The following is an 18,766-nucleotide window of genomic DNA, read 5'->3' as shown; positions in this document are numbered from 1 at the left end:
GATGATATCATTGATAGTGCCTATAAAGTACAGAGGCTTCTTAAGAAGCCTGATATCCAAGGACACGATCAAGGGTTAGGGCATAACGTGAGTGTTGGTGAGAATATAGTCACTGAACATATTTTCATGTAAGCCAGTTCATTCTTCTGATTCCTGGTTTCAACTAGGATTTAAAAAAAATCGAATAACTGATACAAATAGGTGAACTGTCTTCTACAGTTCTACAACTAGAAAGTTTAGTGTCTGTGGAATGGCCCATAAGATAGAGGGAAGAAAGAAAGATAGTAAACAGAAGATAGTCAAATATATGCTCCAGAAAAATAATGTCACTGGGTAAAATAAAACAGAACTCAATGATTGTTCTGTAATACTTTAACTTGGTTTTTCTAGAGAAACAAAATGAACGCAGTCATGCATACACTCAGACACACACGGGGTCTGCCAAAAGTTCAAGGAAAATACATTTTATGAAAAATCTGCACATGGATTAAAAATTTCCCACACCCAAACAAACTGATATGAACTTGTAATAGGATGTCCAAATAGGATCTCATTTGAGGCACTCAGAAGGGTACGACATCAGTTTGAAATGACCCCCTGTGAGGACAACATACATTTCACTAAAACTGAAGTAAGAGTAAGCACAAAATTTATGGTACATATTGGGTGGAAGAATGGTGAAATTATGGATGCTTTGTGAAAAGTTTATGGGGACAATGGTCCAAGCTGCAAATCAGCAGTTTTCAATGGCTCATTTGTTTAACGAAGGGATGAGATGATGTTGAAGTTGAAGTTCCCCAGCTGCAAACCATCCACATCAATTTTCAAGGAAATGGTTAATCTTGTTCTTGTCTGAATTGAAGAGGACCAGTGATCAACGGGAGAAATAACAGCCAACAATATAGATAACTCAGTTGGTTCAGTGTACACTATTCTAACTGAAACATTAACATTGAACAAACTTTCCATTTGATGAAGGCCAAAACCGTTGGGCCCAGATTAGCTGCAGACAAAGGCAGAGCTTTCCATGGGGGGAAAATTATATATATATATATAACCTGTCAACCTCTTCAAACTATCCACTGCTACACATCCACCCTAGGCTAACTGAGGAAATACCTGAGAAACATTAGTGTTAAAATGTTGCCCTTTTGGGGGTAGAAAGGGGGAACTGATTACAAGGATCTACATATAACCTCCTCCCTGGGGGATGGACAACAGAAAAGTGGGTGAAGGGAGAAATCAGACAGTGTAAGACATGACAAAACAATAATAATTTATAAATTATCAAGGGCTCATGAGGGAGGGAGGGGGAAATGAGGAGCTGATCCCAAGGGCTCAAGTAGAAACGGTTTTGAGAATGATGATGGCAACAAATGTACAAGTGTGCTCGACACTCAATGGATGTATGCATGGATTGTGATAAGAGTTTACAAGCCCCCAGTAAAATGATTTTTTTTAAATATTGCCCTTTTCAAAGACTGGGAAATGGGGTGAAAGTGCAGACAGCAGCAGTTTTCCCTTGGTTAGTTCGGCTGTGAGCGAGCGTCACAGTGTTTAGAGCCCCCGGTGCTATACAAGGATCCGCACGAGAGCAAATCCTGCTCGGATGAAGCCCAGGTCAATCAGCTTCTCCTCTGCAGAGTACATGAATGAGAGCTCAACTGGGTCACAGGCTCCAAAGCCCCAGGGTCCAACAAAGGCCATGAGAATTCTCTAGGGAGAAATATGTACAATTGCTAAAGGGACTGTCCAGGGTAGCGTCTATAATTATTCCAGTTAGCTTTGCTTTGTAAATGCTGTGCCTATGGCTGTTATTTGGTTCAATGGTAGAATAAGGTGCCACTTCAAACCATATACAACTGAATTCTCCTCACATACGTGGGCAGCCACACCTCCACACCAGGCACATCACCTAGAAAATACAGCAGCGTAGAGGGCTTTGGAGGGGTAAGGGTTTTGAAATAAATGAACATTCTGACAGATAAGACACTTGGATTGCAGCAATCCGCTGAGGTTGATGAGAAGGCTGTGTGCAGGGGTCTGCATACCAAAAGAGAACTTTTAAAAAATCACTTTATTGGGGCTCATACAACTCATCACCATCCATACACCCATCCACTGTGTCAAGCGCTTTTGTACATTTGCTTCCCTCATCACTCTGAAAACATTTGCTTTCTGTTTGAGCCCTTGGTATCAGCTCCCCATTTTCCCCTCCCTCTCCACTGCCCCCTCCCCCATGAAGCCTTGATAATTTAGAAATTATTATTATTTTGTCATATCTTACACCATCCAACATCTCCCTTCATCCACTTCTTCACTGTCCATCCCCCCAGGGAGGAGGTTATATTTAGATCCTTGTAATCTGTTCCCCCTTTCTCCCTCACCTTCCCTCCGCCCTCCCAGTATTGCCACTCTCACCACTTGTCCTGAAGGGATCATCTGTCCTGGATTCCCTGTGTTTCCAGTTCCTATCTGTGCCAGTGTACATCCTGCGGTCCAGCCAGATTTGTAAGGTAGAATTGGGATCATAATAGTGAGGGCGGGGGGGGGGGTCAGGAAGTGTAAGAAAGATATTTACATACAAGGGGAATTGAACATTGAGAAAACATCCCAACCCAGTTCAATCCAAGGCCATAAGTCTGATATTAACCCATATGTCCAATACCAGCCAAATGCACAAAGATCACAAGCCAGTGGGTAGAAAGTCTTTGGGTCCACTGGCATTGTATGCATCTCAGTGCTGGCAGGGGTCTCTGTGACTTCTCCGGCTTCCGAGGTCTGGAAGCGTCCATGTGGCTTGTCTTCTGCAATGTCTCCCAGGGAGTAAGAGAGAGAGAGAGAGGTGCCTTCTGCCTCCAAGAATGAAGTACCAGATTTCCCAGAATTCTCAGGAGAAGGCCATGCCCTCATAGAAGTCTCATTGGCTATCTCCAGACTGACAGCCCAGAGTCCACCCCTACATTCTTAATCCTTAAATTGACACCAGATTAGGTGACTGCCACAGGATCCATCCTGTTTTGGGCTCTTTCAGCTTCTTAAATGACTATTTTCTCCTCTTTAATGGTATTAGGGAAGTTTTCTTCCAGCAGTTTTTAGTTTATTTTCTAGAACTCATTCTAGAGATTACTCTTATTAGCTCAGTGAAATAAGCAGCTATCTTGAGAGAAGCATATTTATCAAGGAACTGTGGGCAGATTCCAGGAGCTGAGGATAGCTTCTGATCAATAATGAGCAAGAAAAAGTGATCTCTCTTCTTGTCACAAGGAAATGAATTTTGTCCAAAATTTGAGTGAATTTTGCTGCTGATTTTACTTTAATTGAGTCTCTAGATTAGAATTCAGCCTAGTTAACACATGTGATTACAGTCTCGATATGCCCTAAGCGAAGGCCTTCACCTAAGTTATGTCACCAACCATCAAAGCTAGTGATGAAGACATTGAAGAACTCTACCAACATCTTCCATTGGAAATTGATCAAATATGTAATCAAAATGTATCAATAATTATTGGCAATTAGAATGCAAAAGTTGGAAACAAAGATTTTTTTTTTAAATCTTTGATGCCTGATACCTCATCCCTTCGACACCTTGTGATCTCACGGGCTGGTGAGTTTCTTCTATGGGGGCTTTGTTTCCTCAGTTAGATGGCCCATTGTTTATCTTCCAGCCTATAGGACCCCAGATTCTATATCTTTTGACAGCCGGGCACCATCAGCTTTCTTCACTGAATTTGCTTATGCACCCACTTTGTCTTCAGTGATCGTGTTGGGGTAGGCTGGTGTGCTTCTTCCATGTGGGCTTTGTTTCCTTGAAGGAAGTACAGGCCCATATCCTTGGTGACAGTCTAGAACAAATAAAAGTGAGATTCAGTAGCGCCCCAAAGTCTCTTCCAGTTCTTAAAAATACCCTTTACATATTCAACAGCAATTACTCTATGAACTAGTTAGGGAATGATATCAGAGCAAAAACTGGTTCCTGGTCTTGAATAAAATTTCGAAGTATAGTGGAGAATAAGGGGTCTCTACAGATGCCTAGAATACAGACATATCATGAAAAATATATAATTCTGGAGAGAATTCTAGTAATGGAAGAAACAAGGTGGTTTTAATTCTGCTTTGGATGAGGCAGCGTGATTATAAATTCCTTCTGGAGGAGAGCCAAGCAAAATTGAACAGGAGTGGGTTAGTGGAGCAAGCATGATATGTACAAGGCTTTTAAAAGTAGGAAACAATTCAGCGCATTCAAATGTATCACAGAAGTGGGGATTATCCTGTAGGAGAGTGATCAGAGCCAAGAAGGTTGGGCTGAAATGTGGACCCGAGTGCAAACTGCAGTGATGGTCAGAGGAGGTTGAATGATTGGATCCATGTTTCAGAGGCTCGAGGCTGGAAGGGGCTGTGTATGAAAGAGGGCAGAGTGATCAGTGAAGAGGGAGTTGTAAGACTCCTGGGGGGAAATTTGAGGACTCAGCTCACAGAGCGGCAGTGGAGATAGACGTCATGACCCATCTTAAAGGCAGTATGATGCAGCTGGATCTCTTAGTAACTAGATGCGTGGTCACGGGAAGAAGACAAATATTCCAGAAAGGCCCTCGTGGACTTCCACCAGTATTTTCTCCCACTTTTGTTTCCATGCGCTACATCTCTTCCTCTTTCTGAGATCGAAGTTGAAGCTAGCCTCACAAAGGATAAGCTAAAGTCACAGTTTTAGAACCAGGCAAGGATGAGGAGAAAGACATTTATTCCAACCTTCCATTTCCTAAGTGGCCAAACTGAGGTCAGTGACTACAGACACGGCTCTGACAGGTTTCCAGAGCGGAAGCAGCTGCATCTCCTCTTCGCGTTGCCCCAGGTCCCAGGGAAGTGGGGCAGCACATGGATGGGGGCTTTGGGGATGCCCCTGGCCATGTTCTCTGTTAAGGGCAGGCCAAGCCTCTCTCTCTCTTTCTATAAATCATTTTACTGGGGGCTCTTACAGCTCTTATAGCAACCCAACCATGAGCCAAGTCTCTTGAAATAAAAGTTCTATGGCTTATGATGGCTGCTGTTTTCTCAGACCTCACAATAGAGCTCCTGGTCTCCTTTCTGTTCTTTGTCTTCTGGAAATGGGTGTGATTGTGGATTTCTAGGGAGAGGAGGCAATTGCAGAAGTGCAAGATGTCGTGACAGACTGTGTTCGGTATCCGTTGACGTCCATCCTCGTTTTCTCGGAAGCGAGGGCATGCCGCCTACATGACAAGACTGCTGCCAGGGCCTGGGTGGTGCCATAGCTAAGCACTTGAGTGCTGGTTAACAGACTGGCAGTTAGAACTGACTAGAGGATCTCATGAAGCAGGCCTGGCCAGCTCCTTCTGGAGGCCACAGCTTTGGAAACCCTGTGGAAGAGCTCTCCTCTCCATGCATGGGGTCACCGTAAGCCAGATTCGACTCAAAGGTATCCAGCTACAGCAAAGTCAAAGCTGCTGTAGGAAACCTGCGAAGGAACGAAGTGTGACAGCAAGAAGCAGGGATGCTCTTGTAATGCTTCCACTTCAAAACGACACGTCTGAACTATTCCATGCACATAGCTCCAATCTGCTGTGTGTGTGTTTGTTTTAATATCAGGGCATAAAAAAGTTAACAATAAAGGAGCATGCCAGTAGTTTCCAAACTCTGCCATCTATTGAAATCACGTGAGACATTTTTACAAAAGACAAATGCCTGATTCTCCCTCCTCCCCTCACCTCACGCCTCCCAGTAATTCTGGTGCAATTGTACCAGCTGCAACCTGGGTGTGGACATTTCTAGAATCTCTTCAGATCTGTTACACAAGAAGCAAAAAAAAAAAAAAAAAGTCACATCAGGTTTTTATTTTTTTTCTATTCTCTAAAACAATTTGTTAATGAAAGGAATTATCATTTGTTTCTATGCTTTAAAACAGCTTGTTAATGAAACGGATGATCTTTTCCCAGTTAATTTAGGAGGAAGTCGCCATTCAAACCATCATATGTTGGGTAGTCTTTTCTGTCATCTATTCAATGTCTTCAACTTTCCAATGTATTAAGTTTTAATGTCTTCTTTGGTCAATTCCAGTGTTCTTATTATGCATATTTTCACCTCATTAAAAATGTCCAATTTGTTGCCCCCCCAAAAAAACAGTATATAGAAAAAGTAACATTCCATCTCTTAAAACCCACGCCAACATAAGGACTTCAATCATTACATGTTCTATAAGTCCAAGATTCTCAAAGTCAGCATCTTTTAGAGACTTGTGAGAAACGCAGGTGCACAGGCTTCGCTATAGATGTACAGAGTTAGAATCCTTGGAGGTGAGCAATCTTTGTCTTAGGAATCCTTCCAGGTGTTTCTGCTGCACAGGAGAGAGTGGGGCCATGATTGTGGTTGACAGCTGGTGGGCCGGTGGGCTGGGAATTACCTCCAAAGAGGACGCATCTTCTCTCCAGCAGTTCAGAATGGGGTCTTCAGACGCACCTTCGACTGTCCTTGGTCTTTATCTTATTTGCAGCCTTAACCTGAACTTCCGTGCTATGTAGCTGTGATGCCCTTCCGAAACACTGTTGGGGGCGGGGAAGGAGGGGAGGGTGGGCAGGAGAGGGGAGAAGACGGACACCAGAACAATCCTGTTTTCGTTACTGAAGGGGAGGACTATGCGGGGAGACAAGCCAGCACAGCGGTCAAGGAGAAGCGGTGGTCGTCGCTGTGTCGTCCCTTATGTGAGTGCTTGATGGCTGGTCTTTCTTAGAAGTTGATGTGAATCGATTTTGGCAGGGTTTTGGCTGGGCATACTTGAGGTAGTCAATCATAATACAGCATATTTTAGGTCTGTTACATTTCCATTTTGAATGAGCTTTCTGAAACTCTCCAGCTCTGCACTTCCTCCTACAATATCCAGTTTTGTGATCACATTTTCTGGAATTTTGCATTTCTGCATAAAGAAAGGATAGAGAAAGTTAATACAGAGGTATTTATCACACAAAAAATTGATGCCAAAGTATCTTAAAAACTTTTTATATGTGAATACCGACTATTGTAGTCTCTTTCCACTTGTTCAGTTATCTTTTTCCTGATAGTAAAATCTTCCCTGAGGGATGACTTTTTATACATGCATATACATAGAGATTTATAGATTACATGTATTTACTTCTTGTTTCTGAAATCAGAATTCTGTGTGCAAAATTCACCCACATCTTATTTCTTATTGTTTTAAACAGGAAAAAACAACACACATGGAATTAATACAAAATTCCCCAGTCCATTTTCTAGGCTGTAACCAAAGCACACTTAAATACCTACATAGAACACACAATTATAGCATTTAAAATACGAAATGCTTAAATCATTACTGTCATGTGTCCAAACAATATCCGAAACATACATGGTTTTTGTGGACAGTTGGTCAGATCTTCAAAATGAAGATCTGTTTCTGAGGTCCTACAAATAATATTTGGAATATAACTAGACTTGTCTTATACATTGCGTCATTAAAATCCATTGAACAATGAACAGATATTTACGTTAATCTTTTTGTATATGAACACTGACTATATGTACATATATAATATTGTGACGTAGTGTAGTCTTTGTAATTTTAGGAATAGCAAATATTAGGCATTATTCTAGGAGTAAATTCATTAGGGAAACATTTCGCCGAGTGTGTAGAATATATAAAACGTGTACATATGTAAAAGCTCTTATTGTATCGTTTAGCATACAAAGGCCCTCGAAGAGATGTTCAAACCCTTTTTTATCTTGCTCTTTGTTGAGTTATATATTTCTTTATTCAATCAAAAAATATAATGAATGCCGAATGAGCATGGAAGATAAGGAGGTTTGTCATGAATATCAAAATGTTGTGCTTTCATAAGTCAATAAAGATTTAAAGTAAACCAATAAGGGATTGCCTTGGGCTGGATGGAGTGGGCAGTAGGCAGAGAATTAAGGGTGACTGCTGATGGGTATAAGGTTTCAGTTCGAGATTATGTAGATAGAGGTGCTAAATCTGCATTGTGGTGCTCTTTGCACAACTCCCTAAGCACACTCACATTTATTGGTAAACTTTACAATGTGTAAATTATGTATCAATAAAGGTGTTTAAAAACACCAACACACTAGGAAACATTTACAATAAGGTGAAACATCAAAGTGAGCATACTTCTTGGCCCAAACGTCAACAAATAGTACCAGAAAGCACTCATGCATAAATAGAAACCATTTGATATGCTTACACAATAGATCTGAATTCTGAATATTCCCTCCATGTTCCCCCAGAATAGTTTTCTTCCCTCTGACGGTTTCGTAAGTATTAAAAAACTTAACAGAGCATTTTCTGCTCTGTTAAGAACCAACAACAAAAAAGAGAGAAAGAGAGAAAGAAAGAGAAATCACTCAAGAGAGCTCTTTTCTGTGGGACCATGAAAAATAATCGAGAGTAATAATAGCATAGTATTATTATTGCGTGAGGTAGCAGTGGGTTGCATGCAAGGTGAAGTGCGCTGAGCTGCTTGAAGTGAGAGGACACTCAGACATTGCGATCTCTGGGCATGTCTGCTTTGGGAGGTTCACTGTTACCCTCTCCCATCTCCAATCAACAACACTGTGAGTCATTCTGACCAAATGGAGGCGCCCCCTCCCGTGTGAGAACCCTCTTTCACTTTCAGGGACAGGTTGATAGTAGAGACTCCAGGTACATTGCTCTTAGCTAGTGTTTGTTTCCTTCCCCTCAAGAGTCTGTTTACCTGAGACCAACTGAGTCAGGAGCATAAAAGCTGCCAAAGTGAACAATAGGGACTTCATGGCTCCTGAAAGAGAGCCGGCAGTGGTTTCTCAGGAGTCCAGACCTCTCTAGAGGGAGGGACTCTAGACACAGGACTTTATTGGCCTGGTCAGGTGGGCTTGGGCTCAGCCAGTGAACAAGCAGATACAGAAGACTGTGTCAACCTAACTTCAGACTTGGCTGTGCAATACTGAGGCATCCACGTTAGAGCCCTGGACCAGGCTTGCCGTGGGCGAAGGAGAAAGATTTAGAAGAGAAGGACCTTTTGTAACTTCCTGGTAATTTGGAGAGAAAGGGTACTTATGGAAGTAATTTATGCTGAACCACCCAGTGGAGCACCGCGACCTGCCTGGCTTTACATAACCTTGCTTTTCTGTACTGTACTGTCGATTCACCCTCTGCCTCTTCCCCTGGATGCATTTCTGAACATCCACTAAATATTATTTTCTGTTTGTCAGCCTTAAACACAGAGAAAGACCACAGCAACTTTATGACGGATAAGTTAATATTTTGTTGATGAGCTGGGATTTTAGATAATATTTACAAACAAATAAACAAATGCTCAAAACATGTATAAAGAGGTGCTTTGAATTTTCTATTTGAGTCAATTAGTAGAGAATTATAAAATGAAATGCATCTCTGTGATTTAAGTGATGCATTTATTACAAATGATGTGGTAGTTTTACGTATGACACGTGGAATGTCTTTCAGAAGCTGTTACTGAGTGAAAAACAACACGGTAGGACATGAATGGCAGTGATTCTAATTTCTATGAAAAAGTATTATGTGCAACTTAATTTATGTGTTCTTGGATAAGTAAGGAGCCCGAGTAAGGCGGTGGTTATGCACTGGGCTGCAATCCACAAGGTCTAAAGTTAGGAACCACCAGCTGCTCTGAGAGAGAAAGACGAGGCTTTCTACTCCTGTAAACAGTTAAAGTCTCAGAAACTCACAAGGGCAGTTCTACCTTGTCCTATTTGGTCGATATGAGTTGTCATCAACTCAATAGCAGTCAGTTAATGCGTGACCTGGGTAAGTGAAAAAACAACAACATTATTACTAGGGTTTGGGATAAGCCCTTGCATGTATTAACTAAAACTTGTTTAAACATGTCTCTGTGATCCATGGCTGGCGGCAGACAAATTCTCTCAGTGATACACTTGTCTTGGTCCTGCAACAGTGCCTAACACAAAGATCCGACCACAACTGCGGCCTCCCCGGGAATCTGCTGGGTCAGTTAAATTCAAGGCAGAGATGTCAGCCCAGAAGGTGATGTGGATGGACTTTTAGGATTTCCAAAGAGTAACCCTGAGAGGTTTTCTTGAAGGACACAGGATGATCAAGGAGACTTTATAATGAACAAGTTGTTCATTGCACTTTTCCCCCTTTAAAACCACTTTATTGGTAGCTAATACAGACATCATGTCATTCCAGAGTTCCATCACATCCAGCAGTATTGTACAATAGCTACCACAGTCAGTTTCAGAACATCCCTTCCTGCTTGAACTCCATAACATCAGCTCTCCTTTATCTCCCTTCCCACTGTCCCCCACCCCGCAGGACCCTTATTCTACTTGCTGTAGGATCCGTAATCCTGGGTTTCATATACTGAAAATAGAAAAACATATAACAAAAATTCAAGAGGGTTATCCCAATGACAGAGTATATCAGAGATAAACCCCAATAAGAAACAAGAGCAAAGCCCCAAACAGAAAATGCTGAAAACCAAACTGTTGATGTCCAATGTGCACCAGAGCAGATCAACCGACAAGGTTTAAACCGTTTTGATCTCCTCTAGTCATTTCTCCAATGCGCTCTGTTTGGTAACCAGTTTATTCCCATCTCTCTATTATGGAAAGAGGGAAATCGCCGGAGATTTATTTCCTGTGTAGATCTCACAAATATATCTTAGATTTCCGCTGTAAAACAGAACCTCCCAGTTTAGGCTCTGATGCTATTTCCTCCTTTGGATTTATAACGCTTCAGTCACTGATGGCGGGCTGCTTCTTCTATGTGGTCTTAGTTGACATCTCACTTAGAGGACTGCTTGTTTGGAAGCAAGCCTTGGCGACCCCGGACACTATTTTATCTGAGAGGCGAGCACCATCTAATTTCTTCATCACCCTTTGCTATAGCACCTGTATCTTCTGTGCGCCCTTCCTGAGGGCGAGCATCGAGCAGGACCATGATGTATGAACTAATTGTTCTTAAATTGGAGCTAGGATTTAGTGCAAGCCCCAACCTATTCCTGGATCTATAGTTTTTGATTGTTTGTTTTAATCTGCCTTTGGCTCCCTTTAGAGACCTCTTTGTCAATTTATGGTAGAAAATCTTATTAATCATCTACCTGGAGCATAATGGTCTTCCAGTAATGTTGTCATTGATTAACTCCTGGTACTAATTTTTTAAACCACTGTTGAGAGGAGGTATTGGGCTAATGTAGGCTAAGTCCATGTTGCATTCCCTGAATTATTCACGTGTGCACTACACATTATACACATGTGGCGTCAGTATGGAGGTGGTTGCTGTTAAGAGCAATCTTGATTTCAATTCAGAGCGGCTCCTTGCCGAGTAGAACTGCCCAGGGGGTTTTCTAGGGCAGCGAAGCCTTTCTGCCATGGAAACTCTAGGCTGTCCGACCTTTCCGTTGGCAGCAGAATACAGTAGAACCCCGGGACTCACCGCATGAGTACTTGACATAATCGGATTTCGACACGAAATGTCAAGAAAATTTTGCATCGTAGCTCAAACAAAACATTGGAACCCGACCAGATGCATGTGATTTTTGTAAACAAAAGCAGTTCGTGTTTTGGTCACTCGGCATTTATTGGCGTTGTTAGTATGCATTGTTTAAACCCGTTGCGGCTGTTTTCTTAGCATTTTGCTATAGTTTTCTTAATTTTTGTGGCTTTTTGTACTGTTTTTAGATGCAAAACAGCATGGGTCCTAAGAAAGAGGATTTTTTGTTTGTTTTTAAAGAAACATCATGATACGGAACTGGTTAACTGTGTTATCGATATTGTTGATGATAATTTACAGTAGTAAACCCTTTTAAAAAACAGTTAAAGAAAAAATAAAATAAAAACAGTTAAAGAAACGCCAACAGCAGACCACATTAGACAGATTTTTATTTTATTTTCATCTGTTTTTAGAGAAAGCCAGCCAGATCCTAGTGAAAAAAAAAGGACAAAGACGCAGGGGGTGGGGGGGGGGACTCCTAAAAAGAGCTACCAGTTGATTTTATGGAAGACGATTCCACTTCCAAACAATGCCTCTCTCTCTACACCTCCTCTCCACATCCGTGTCCACAGATCTAGATCCTCATCCATCTTAAGGGATGGGCCATACTGTTAAAAAAACTTTTTAAATGTTTTGTTTCATATTTAAATTATATTATTTAGCTCTGAACTTACTTTGAAATTTCTGTCATGTTTTGTATAAAAAGGCAAGGTTAGGGTAAAAACTTGGTGGTCAAGAACGGATTAATCCGTTTCCAGTTATTTCTCATGGGAAAAATGGATTCAGAACGCGACTGCATCACATCTGGATGCTCCTTTTAGAACCGATTTGCATCAAGGTCTGGAGTTCTGCTGTATGTAACCATTGAAGCACCAACAAAAACCAAAACCTTGAGTTGGTTCTGACTCATAGCGACCCCACAGAAGAGAGTAGCAGTATGGTTTCCGGGACTGTAAATATTTAGGTCAGCAGGCTGACCCTCACGGTGAGTTAGAATAGCTGGTCTTTCATTTAGCAGCTCAAGACTTAATCCACGTTGCCACCATGGCTCTTTAGTATTATTCATGATGCTGTTAGAAATATAAACATACAACCCGGACCAGAAAATAAGCCTCACAGAAGCACCCACAGTGATTCATTTACGCCGGCAGCTGAACAGGTAAGGATGTGTCTGTGGCTGTGCTCCATCTCTCCTCTCTGGTCTCTGTGTTAATTCACATCGTACATCCCCGCTCGCACGGATTCCCCCACCTCCTCCCAGCTAGCATGTCGCGTGGGGGGCATTACCATGAAAGTTCTTTTTCAAAGTCTTGTTTTTTAATCCTATTAGAAATGGATACTCTTGAACCAAAACAAAAATGCCGGTCATATGAGACTGGTTTTAAAATGAAGGTTGTGTCAAGAGCAGAAGAGAGCAATAACAGTATTGCAAGTAGGGAATTCTGTGTTGACGAAAAGCAAGTGAGGGAGTGGCGGAAAATGAAGGCTGACTTGGAACAGATTTCAGAAGCTAAAAAAGCTCGTTGTGGTTTAACGTCTTTTTATGGGGCTCTAGAGAGTGAATTGCATAAATGAGTTATGGAGTGTCGTCAAAATGGTTACTGAGTAACATGCATGGGAATCCACATACATGCTCTACAAATGGCTAAGGATGACAAATATAAAGCACCAGGCATTGAAAAATTTGCTTCGTCAGCAGGATGGTGTACCCGCTTCATGAATAGGTTTGGCCTATGTTTGAGACAAAGAACGAAGATTTCCCAGAAATTGCCACAAGACTTTGAAGAAAAAATTAGGTCATTCCAGTCATTTATTATAAAACAAAGAAGGATTTGTAATTATGACCTGGCAGATATTGGGAATATTGATGAAAGACTTTTGATCTTCCAAGCAACAGAACTGTGGCAAGTTTAGGAGAAACTTGGTTTTCTCAAAACCACAGGAAATGAAAAAAAAAAAACAAAACACTTTACAGTTGTTTTATCATATTTAGCTAATGGAACTAAGTTGCGTTCTGTCATTATTTTTAAAAGAAAGACCTTGCCTAAAAAGATCAATTTCCCACCAAGAATTACTGTGCGTGTACATGTTAAAGGCTGGATGGATGAAGACAGAATAAAAAAATGACTGTAAGTAATTTGGAACCGATGACCAGGAGCAGCCTTAAAGAAAAAGCCATCATTACTTGTTTGGTTACGGTACTTTAGCTGTTATTCCAGGTGGGCTTACATCTGTGCTGCAGCCTCTGGATGTAACTTTGAATGCGCCTTTTAAAGACTGTGTGTGAAGGATGTGGCATGAATGGATGTCATCTGGTCAAGCCCGACTAACAAAAGGAGGAAATCTCATGAAGCCTGATACAGAGTTAATAACAAAGTGGGTTTGAGATGCATGGGAAGACATTCCAGAAGACATGGTGTGACGTGCCTTCCAGAAATGTAGTATTAGTAATGCTATGGATGGCAGTGAAGACTGTGCTTTGTATGAAAATGACAGCAGTGATGGTGATGACGGCGATCTCAGTGAGGACAGCGTCTGTGATGACCTCACACCAGCTGAAGCTCTGCATTGGGATATGGATGATGATGAGGAATCCAGATTTGAAGGATTTTAACTCTTTATATTTTAGCTTGGTTGCTGATTGAGCTCAGGGAATAGTACTCTTAAGGTATCATTGTTGATACCTTATTGTTTTTGTTGAACCTATTTTCCACTTACTGAGCTGGTTTACTAATGTTAAATGACTTGTTGTCCTTTTATTTATGTTTTTTATTTAAAATAAATATTTAAATACATTACCCACTGATATCCAAATTTTTAGTAATTTTATTTTCATTTGTTTTGATTATTGAAACTCACCAATAGCTTCTGCATTTCCCTCCCTAGGCTTATATTCGAGTCAATCAGTTTTTCTGGTTTCCCAGGTAATAATCAGGTACTTCAGCTTATACTCGGGTCGACTTATATTCGAGTATATACGGTTATTTGTTGTAAGTTCAATAAAAAGACTGATCGACTCACACCAACCGCTGTCTTCTTTCCCCATGTTTTCTGTTGTCCTCCCCCCTGGAGAGGGGTGTATGGTTATGTGTTGATCATTGTGATTGGTTCCCCCTTTCTCTCTTCCTCTCTCCACTTCCTGCTACCCTTATAGTATCACTATTCCCACTCCTATTCCTGGATTCCGTGTGTTGTGTGCTCCCATCTCTTAAATGAGCTCCCATCTCTTAACCTGTGTACATGCTCCAGTCTAGTCTGAATTGAGAAATAGGACTGGGGTCATGATAGTGGGAGGTGAGGAAGCCTCAAGGAACCAGAGGAATATTGTGTGTTTCATCCGTGCTTTACCGCACCCTGGTTGACTTATCCCTTCCCTGTGGACCCTCTATGGGGAGAGTGTTCCATTATCTACAGATGGGCTTTGGTAAGATCCCAGATGTTATCTTTTTTAATAGCAGGGCACCCTCTGCCTTCTTTATCTTATTTGCTTATGCACCCATTTTGTCTTAAGCGATTGTGTTGGCAGGGTGAGCATCTACAAATACTGATTTGTTAGAGCAAAGTGTTCTTGTATTGAGGGTGGGTATGAGCAGAGCCAATACCTCTATTTTTGTGTGAAATATGGAAATGATAATAAGTTATAATCTATCAACAGGACATGAGAGTGGGAAGGGGGAGGGATGGATAAAAAGAAGAGCTCATACCAAGGGCTCAATAGAAAGTAAATGTCTAGAAAAGAATGAAGGCAACATACCTGTCTGGACCGGGTCTGGGCTATGTTTGGGCCAGGTCTAGTCTGTGTAGCACCTTCCCCTGGCACTCCCGGAAGATAGCCTGCTGGACTGTGCAGCCCTTTTCCCTACCTCTCAAGGCCAGAGATGGACTGTGCTGCCTCTTCCCCCACATTCCAAGAAGCTCGTCTCTGAGAGACTCAGAATCTGAAGCTGCAGCACCAGGAAGCAAGTCTCCCTTATCGGAGCAAGCCATTAGTTTTCTTAAACTCGTTTGCATATTTCCCTGACTCCAATCCTACAAATATTCCACTGCCCTGCTGACAGGCGTGATTTCCCTGACCTAACTCATTGGGTTGTGGAAACACCTGGGAGCTCAAGATGCTCCTGTCCCTTTCTCTGCTGTCCCCTCCCTCCTGGGAGCTCTTTTCCTGCCCTAATAAAGCTGCTCTCAAACTCACATTCTTTGTCTCAATTCCACCTTCCTTCCATGTTTCAGTTTTTACCTCATAGTACCGTATGTGCAAACATGCCTGATGCAATCGATGTATGGATTGTAACAAGAGTTGTAAGAGCCCTGTGATAGTTAAGGTCTATTTTGCCAATCTGGCTGATGAACACATGTGAATTAATTGAAGGACTGAGAGATAAATGACTCAGCTAGCCTCACCCGTCTAGTCTCTTGTTCTCTGATGGTCAGACCAGGGTGCAGCTGCCTTGACTAGTTCTCTGCCTCGGCTGGCAAGGCTCACTTCCTGCAAGACATTCCTGAGGAGAAGTCACATGGACCTACCCTGGTGCAGCCTGGGTGCTTGAGAAACCACGTGAAGACTCCTGCCAGCTCTGAGATGATTACACGCTCACTGATTTGGCTTTCCTCTTGCAGTCGGCATCATTGCATATGTTTTGAGAGTTTGAGGAAGACTTTGTAGATCAATGTTGGACATATAAGCTAATGTCGGACTTATGAATTTGGACTGGCCTGGGTTGGGATACTTAATGTACCCTTTATATAAAATTCTCTCATAAAATATGAGTGTTTATGAATTTTGTTTCTCTAGTCTCCCTAGACTAACACAAGCCCCCAATAAAAATGATCTTTAAAAAAATCAAACCATAAGTACAAAAATGATTGAAAAGACAAATTGCAAATTTTGTTTTGGTATATGGAAAACACAAGGATGAAGGGTTTCACATATTAAATACTACCCGATATAGGAAAGAAAATTGGATATGAACAGTTGGGAGGCTTAAAAACAATATAATGTTGAAAATTAAATTCCCAAACATTCAGAAGATATTAACAGCACATGGCATCCCTGAATTTAAAAGTGAAGCAACAAAAAGGTGGCTGAGTTACCAGTCCATTTAAGAAGCATTAAATTCACACATCTCCTGCCCTGCTCCACAATTCTAGAAGGAAAGATAAGATTTGGATAGCTATTAATAATTAACATATATAGGAAACCTCAGCTAACAAGCACTGAACATATTTTATTTTTAAATTCATATGGAACATTTACCAAAATTGACCTATCCAGAGCTATGAAGTACGTGAAAGAATTCAGAACATATCCTCTGATCACTATAATGCGAAATACACCTTATAGTCAAGAATCATATGAAGAGACCTAGATGTAAACCCCAGAGCTATGAGGATCATCAATGAGAAAATGGGGACAAACCTAAGGGCTCAATTTTATGGCATACATGGACTATGAAATAGAATAAAGGAAGCACACAGTGGAGGAGAAAATAGATGACTGGGACCTATTAAAAATGAAACACTTATGCTCATCAAAAGACATCAGCAAAGAGTAAAATGAGAGCCCATGGATTGAGAAAAAATCTATAGCAATGACAAATGGACAAGGAACTAATTACTAAAATCTACAGATTTTTCAGTACCTCAATAAGATCAAAACAAATAATTCAATGAAAAGGTGGTCAAAGTATATGAACAGATAATTCACAAAGAATGCCATTCACAAGGTTAACAAATGCATGAGGAAATGTTCACTATCACAAATTATCTTGGAGATGCAAATCCAACAACAGTGAGATATCATCTTACACCCACAATAACTCAATTAAAAAAACAGAGAACAACAAATGCTGGAGCGGGTGCAGAGAGATTAGAACGCTCTGTGAGTGGACTTGTAAATATGTACAACCATTGTGGAGATCAATCTGTCAATACCTAAGACAACTGACAATAGAAATATCATGACCCAGCAATGGCTCTCTTGACCATAGAAATAAGAGACAGAACATGAGCAGACATATGGTCTCCCACGTTCAGTGCAGCACAGTTCACAACTGTGCTGGACACACTCCAAAGTCCCATTGGTCGAAGAATGGATAAGGAAACTCTGGTACCTATACACAGTGGAAGAGCATGCATCCCTGAAACACTGCAATGAAACCACGCAGCACCTCGTGACACGGAGGGACCTGGAAGCCATTATGCTGAGTGAAATTAATCAATCACAGAAGGACAAATATTGTATGAGTCCATTACTGTAAGGTAAGCACCAAGCGTGCATTCTTCTCATCTGGTCCCCTGAGCAAGGAGGTAGAGACCCTACTCAGTGTCCATGAAACATACATCACCCCCTACACATGTGCATCCTAAAAACCACATTGACAGAGGAGACTTCCTCTCAGCGGGGGTCCGTTTTGCTACCCCCTGTTGCTGCATGCAAAATTGAGCTCCGGCCACTCCGGTCTACCACACACTCCCACCAGAGTGAAAATGGACACCTTACTGGAAGTTCAAGTCAAAGCAGGGGAGTGGGGCATGTATGTCTCAGGGAAGGCGATTAGAGTTCTTTTGGTAGGAAAATAGGAGGAGCAACCTCCCATTGGGGGAAAAAGATAAGATAAATCCTGAATAATATTTAGAGAATCAAAGGAAAGAAGACGCTTGGTTTTAAGTTCCTAATTGGACACTTATGACCTAGTGACAGCCCTTAGGCAGCCCTTAGTGATTCAGCCCATGGACAGGAGTTTAAACTCTGTCTTTTCAAGTTATACAGCAACCTTCATAGGCCATACCAGGAGTCGATGGGGAAACCCCACTAAGTGATCTGAGCTTTCCCTCAAACTTCCCTTGGACTTGGCTGAGACTCCCAATGTTGGAAGATGCAGATGACTACTAGCCCAAGGGTGCACACCTGGTAGACGTGATGGACTTTGCTTGCCTTGAAGTGCCCAATGAACGATGGCCCAGAACTACTATATATTAACTATTTCAATTCCCTCCTTGCTTCGTCATCACATGTGTTAACAGGCATAACTCTGCTGTGCTGAATGAATATTCTTCAGTTTTTCCTTTCAATCCCCATTGTTTGTGTGACTAGTGTCTAGTCACTTAAGAGTTTGATCTGTACGAGTCGACAATTCGTGTATGGTGGTTCATAGCTGGCCTATGCGCGGATGATTTTCTTTTCTCAACAGTGTGTTAAATGTAGCCATTGGCTAAACTAATGACACTACCACTGTGTAGTGATGACTAATTGGG

Source organism: Tenrec ecaudatus, chromosome 12, assembly GCF_050624435.1.
Source record: "Tenrec ecaudatus isolate mTenEca1 chromosome 12, mTenEca1.hap1, whole genome shotgun sequence".
NCBI classification, from domain to species: Eukaryota; Metazoa; Chordata; class Mammalia; order Afrosoricida; family Tenrecidae; genus Tenrec; species Tenrec ecaudatus.
The sequence above is the reverse complement of the archived record's forward strand: the minus strand, read 5'-3'. Positions refer to the sequence as shown.